The sequence below is a fragment of the Mycteria americana genome, chromosome 7 (genome assembly GCF_035582795.1).
Source record: "Mycteria americana isolate JAX WOST 10 ecotype Jacksonville Zoo and Gardens chromosome 7, USCA_MyAme_1.0, whole genome shotgun sequence".
In the NCBI taxonomy this organism is placed as follows: domain Eukaryota; kingdom Metazoa; phylum Chordata; class Aves; order Ciconiiformes; family Ciconiidae; genus Mycteria; species Mycteria americana.
The window spans coordinates 6,752,281-6,758,601 of NC_134371.1; positions in this window are offsets into that span (position 1 = coordinate 6,752,281).

Here is a 6,321-nt window from a genome sequence, read left to right on the forward strand (position 1 = left end):
AACATACGGGATAGGAATCGGTGGACAGACGGCACGGGGAGCATCCTTCAGGGCACCCGCCTGCCCGGGATGCCCCATCTCTGCCGTCTCTCCAGCCCCACCTCTGCTCACCCCGCAGCTTCCTCGGGCAGGAGGCCGGCGGGCTGCAGGGGACCTCCACCACCCCCCGTCGCTGTGCACCTCTCCACGCGCGTTGGTGCCGAGAGGGGACATCTCGGGCACAGGGACAACGACTCTCTCCGCAGACAAACCCCTGCCCGCCCGCCCAGCGCTCGTTTCAGCACTCATCACCTATGCAACTGGCTGGCTGAATTCTGGCAAATCTTTACAAATCCATAAATCTTTAGCTCAGTTAATGCATATTTAATTTCTCTGCTGCTAGGTTTATTTTGGCAGCTGCTGTGAGCAGGGCTAGACCAGCAGCAGAAGAGAGCAAACACTCTCAGTGACTATTTTGGCATCTAAGTAGCAAAATTTCCCGGAGCCCCACAACAGAGCAGGTTCTCCACCCACAGTTATCATCTCTTCCAGGACAAACGCCATTGTGCCCATGCCCATTAGTGATTTCCCACACTCCCCATAACCTTCCCTGTCCCGGAGGCAATTCCTAAAGTGGATACTTGGTACATACCTTGAAAAAATATCTCGAGCTCCAAAGAAACACAGTATTGTCTGTCGGGAGTTTCTTTGGTTCTCTGCTCCCAGCTGCTTTTCGACCGTCAGGAACTTCCACACATCCCTCGGAGGACACGTGCTGCTGTCACAGGGAGCGCGAACTTTTCTTATTTAACACGAGATGCTGGTGCAAAGAGCACGCTGCGTGGCAGTCACACCGCCATCAATGCTGCTGCGGTCTGTAAAACCAAGGTGCGAATATTAGCAATCTTTTGTTAAATTTTGTTTAGTTGCACTTCATTCATGTTTTTTCTTCTCTTTAAAATTTTTCGTTGCCACGCCTAATGAGCTGGCCAAAAGTGGGGATACGTGAGGCATATAGAGACATCTGCAGACGGGCTTTTTAAGGACTAAGAGCCGATGCTGCTGACCACCAAACCCAATCCTCCAGCTGAAAGATAACACAGGAAAAGAAAACGGGATTTTTTTTTTTTTTTAATGCAGACCTCATCCCCAATCTTGGTCACCAGTGGGCATCACAAACACAGGGAGAGGGGAGGAGCAGAGGGACAGCAGCTGCTAGACGCTAGAAAAATGCCAACCTATGGCCTCAGAGCAGGCGGGAGCAAGCGTGTGACAGCACAAAGCAGCCATGAACTTCTCCAAGCCTCTCAAACCATTTTCTTGCACCCAGAAAAGCATTCTCCCCTGTCACTCTATGGCAAAAAGCAGTTTCACCCAAGGGCTGGAGCGCAGGAGGGCTCTCAGTGGTTTCAGCAGAGCCATGGCAGGGATCCGTCTGATGTACTGAACACAGATGTCATCTACATACAGGGTTTTACCTATAGAGTTTTTCTCACCAGGTTGCTTTTCCCTTGTTAAACGAGCACAGCTATACTGGTACAAACTCCAGCGCTGTGTTATTTACAGTATTACAAATAACAGGCTATTCCCCAGCCCGGTGCTGCTGAACTGCCGCGCTTCGGCTGACACCCTTCACAGCAACCCACAAATTCTTGGTTAGGTAAAGTATCGAAGATGGCAAAACCAGCCAAACAAACCATCAGTTGCTTGAGTTGAGCACTTTTCTGCCTGTCTTTCATGTCTACAGACAACCCGCAGGACCTTTTTCCTCCTTGTATTTCTCCTTTAGCCGCACAGACGCTCCCTGGCCCCGAGCGTGGGTAACGCTGGTGCCTCTGCAAAGCCACGGGAGTTGGAGGGGAACTAGGGGAAAAACTGGGGAGTAGTTTTTCCTCCCAGTTGGGTCCATTTGGGAAGGAGCCTGCAGAGCCCCAGGGGAGGGAGGAACAGCCTGTGTTGTTTGACAGTGAGACGAGGGCTGGCTCTGGTATCGCACGAGGTTTGCAAGCTCCAGCGTGGGACACCACTGTGCCTCCTGCTCCCGCGCCCTGTCCCCAGCCTCTGCTGAAGCCGTACTGCTGTAGAGCAACAGGTCTGCGAGCGGTGGTGGATCTACCACTCTTCTGCCAGGTTTTCAAACGGTCATTCGCTTTCCACATAACACAGTGACTCTGCAGCTCTTTAGGACAACAGGGTTGGTGTACGCTGTATTATACCCGAGTGTCCCCTCACTAGGAACTGGAAACGTGTTTTGCTGTAGCCATGTCAGAGCAGCGCAACGAGAAAGGGCCTGAACATGTTCCCATGAGGTGCACAGAGGGATGGGGCAGAACGGTGCTCAGCTCCAACTGCCGAGACCACCGCAACACCCACAGCGTGCGGACGAAGCCCCATGGGTGCCTGCGCCAGACACCCCAGGAAAACCCCGGGGGGTCCATGCTGGGACAGCCACTGGTGATGCTGCCGAGGATGGAGCAGCCCAGAGACCACCTAACACGGGCCAACTGGCATTAAGCCACATACATGCACAAAAAAAGCCATTTTTATTGTTTTGTCCCATAAGACTAGTATTCCAAAAGGAAAAGGAGGGGAGTGTTTGCAGAAATCACATTGTCAAGCACTTTATTTTTTTTTTCCCTCCCCCCTTCAAGGACTACAATTGTCCTCCTAACGTTGGAGGAAGAGGCAGGGGAGGAAGTTTTGGTGAAAGCACTTAAACTTACGACAGCCTGACTCGGCCACGGTGCCTCCTGGGAGCTGTAGTCATATCTTCTCCCACCCAAACAGCTTTTTCTGGCGCAGCTCCGCAGCACAGTAATGCTTCCCCGTGACAGCGCGGCAGCCGCAGCCCCATCCCAGCCCTCCTCGCCTGCACGGCCAGGGGACAGCGGGACCCCTGGACTTTAGTTGCTACGAGACAGCCCAGGGGCTGCTCAGGATCCAAACCTTATCGGGTTTGGCCAGAATATTTCGGTTTTCTTTCACACCCTCGCCCTCTTGCAGAATTCCCATGGAAACAAAAACAAAGCTCTCGCTGTTTGGGTTTGGCTGGGGTTTTTTTCCTCCTCTTGAGGCGGGGGGGGGGGCGGTGTGAATGAATAAATAAATAAATAAATAAATAAATAAATAAATGAATGTATGGAATAAAACAGGAGATACCAATTCTAGCTTGATCTTCCCTGCGGCAGTGCCTCTCCAATCTGTGTTACCCCTTAAGAGCCTCAGGGGACAGAAATGGGCCTCAGAGCTGAAAGAATACATTATTTCTTGTATTGCAAACTTGCTTTTGGGCAGGAAAAAACCCCAAGCCCAAACCCTCCCATCCGTTTCCTCCCTGGCACATCATTCTGCAGATAGCTGGATGCCAGCCTGCCCAGCTGCCCCACGCAGCCGGCAGAGCCGGGGCCCCAGCGGGCAGCGCTGGAGGGGCAGGGCTGCAGGGCAGTGCACAGCTTTAAGGAAAAAAGGGGGGAAAAAAATAAAAAAGAGGGTTTTTTTTGCAGCAATTCACAAAAGTTAAAGGAATGCCAAGCACGTCAGTATATGAAGCACAGTATCTGGAGGAAGGAGAGAGTGCAAACCGTCTCCTTATGGTGTTAAGCTAAGACACACGCTGGCTTTCTATTTAAAGCCCGACAGTAACATGACTGCCAGGTTTGAGGGAGCTCAACAAGTCCATCGGAAAACAATTTGCATGGTTCTCCTTACCACAGGATCTGGGCACCCGGCAGCTTGTAATGCCTTACCATTCCCGCACCGCGGGATACAACCCACCTGTACCAGCTGGAGAACGGAAGCCCTGACCTGGAAAGGCATTCAGCTAACCACAGAGACCAGCGTGACCTCCCCGGGGTCCAAAGCAGCGTTGGGATGGGGACACCGGCCCGCAGGGTGCTCAGTGCTCTGCCCCCCTCCCCTTCCCCTCCACCGGCACCGCAGACCACCCGCCCGGGAACCGGTGCTGGGGGCAACCCTGGCTGTGCCGACGGTGAGGGGTTTGCTAGCAACACCGGGTACCCGGGCACGCCCTGCGGGCCAAGCCATCCTGGCAAGGCCAAGCCATCCTTCCTCCCCTACCAGCACCCCAAACTGTCTCCTGCCAGGAGCGGGCAAGAAGAAAGCAAGATGCAACCCAGGGCCGGGGTTTGGGGGGTGCCTCGTTTTCCCTCACCTACCTCAACAGCACTGTTTCTGATGTGTTCTAAGATGTAGTTCGTTAAATGGTGAATTACACGTTTTATCATTTGTCCATAACAGGTTGTCAAGTCGGTATGTTATTATTGGCAACAGGAAAGGAACTAACTAAAATATTCCTTAAGTATGTAATAAGCGCTTGACTAAGAATTAAGTAACAAGCATTTCTTTAGTGAGGAATCTAAGCAAGACGCGCTCCACCCATTTTGTTAACAGACAAAGGCTTATATAAGCGGGATGTTACATAAAATCCCAAAATAGGGAGCCGGAGAACTCCCCCACCTTGGGATGGCAGCGCGACTGCAGCACGCAGATACCTGCGCTGCGACGGAACTAGCTCTGAGCTGACATCAGCCCGCGGCCAGACCCGGAGCTGGCAGAAGCCAGCAGCACAGACAGACGTGTCCTGCGTGTCCTTACACGCCAGCCCGGGCTACGAGTCCGGAGAAGCCTGCGCGCTTCTCCAGAAAGAGCCTGTACGCTGACGTGCTCCGAGCAGCTTTACCATCGCTGGGATGATGGAAGAACATATATCCATCCGTTCTTGTGTTCTCTCGTGTGCCAGGTCAGGCTAAACGCCATCTGATCCCGGGGTGCCATCCCAAGCGAGTTATAACCGATGCTTCCGAAGGAGTATGCAAACAGGTTATGGGGAAACTTCTCCGGGACTCTCCCTGTCTCCAGGGATTTGCCAGCAAGGGACTTTCCAAGCCAGGAGTGCTAGCTTTGCAATTTCGCAGCGCCTGGCAGCTATTTCTTTCAATAAATTGTCCAGTCGGGTTTTGACTTCGCATGAACTTTCAACTTCCACAACACCATGCAACAAGAAACACCACAATTTACCATACCATAATTGATCTGCGGAGAAAAGGGAATCCGTGTCTTGCAAGATCAAGTACTACAGCTAAAAAAGGCAGGCCGTCAGGGGTACAACCTCCTCATCGGGTCTTGTACGCCTGAAAGCCCGTCTGTCTGTCTCTAGACAAATCATCTGCCTCAGTAAAAAAATACTTTTTCTCCCTAGACACCTTGCATCCCACCTTAAAATGCACCATTCCAACACTCAGACAATAGATTCAGCCCACACCAATGGTGACTTCCTAGGCACGAGGTCCAAAAAAGTCCTAGAGAAGAGGATTTGCAATTCTCTTCACAACCTAGACAACCCGATCCTCCTTCTACCCCAGGTATCAGATGCAGTTTCATGAGAAGTCAGGGATACTTACCTGGTCGGGGGAAAAACAGGGGGAGAAAGATCTTCAGACAGGGGATTGTCGGCCAGGCAGAGCAAAGCGTGTCAGGAGTTACGCTCTGGACTACGAGGGTGCTCTTCATGACGGTAACCAGTTTGCTCTGCGGTACTTGCAGAGACACGCCAAGGTGTTGTGCGATTCTGCCCGACTTACTCCGCGTCTGTGACTTGCCTAACCTTTGCTCTAAATAAACGGGAGCTGCACAGAGGGAATTTTGATGCAATTCTCCTGCTTCCAGACCGTCCTCCCTGGCTGCGTCCCGCAGGCTTCCCTGGGGTTTGTTTTAAGGGAGAGACAGACAGAAAACGAAGAAATGAAATGCAAGCTGTCTGGCCCAGCGAGAAAAAAAAAATCAGAATAGCCTGGCTTTGGTTTATATCGTGTTATTTATCTTACTTCAGAATTAAATCCAGATGACATAGATAAGACGGTGGTGACCCCTAGTGCCCTCTCCAGCTGCAGCTTCCACCGTTATTCCCCGTATTTGAGCATGAACAGCGGGAAGCAGCAGCACCTCTCAGATTTGTTCTTCACTCACAAAGCCTCACTCCCTCTCCCCTTTCAGAAACAGGATCTAATTTCCTCTCCCTACTCAAACTCTATCACTGCGAGGCATTCGCTGCCGCATCCCTTTGTCGCTGTTGTCTGGGAACAAAACGGAACGAATTTACTTGTGTAAGAACTTCCTGTATTCCATTGACTCTATCATAGTACATTTATGTTTATAATGCTTATAGAAAAGAAAGAAGAACCTATTTTGCTAACTCCAAGCTTGTCAATAGCTAAGAACAGCCATTCAAACTCCTGAGAAGAGACCTTTGTCTTGTATAAAGTGTATTTTGCAGCACCAAGCCGCTGAAAGGAGCGAGTCTTTCCTGTGACAGTCATCGGTAGG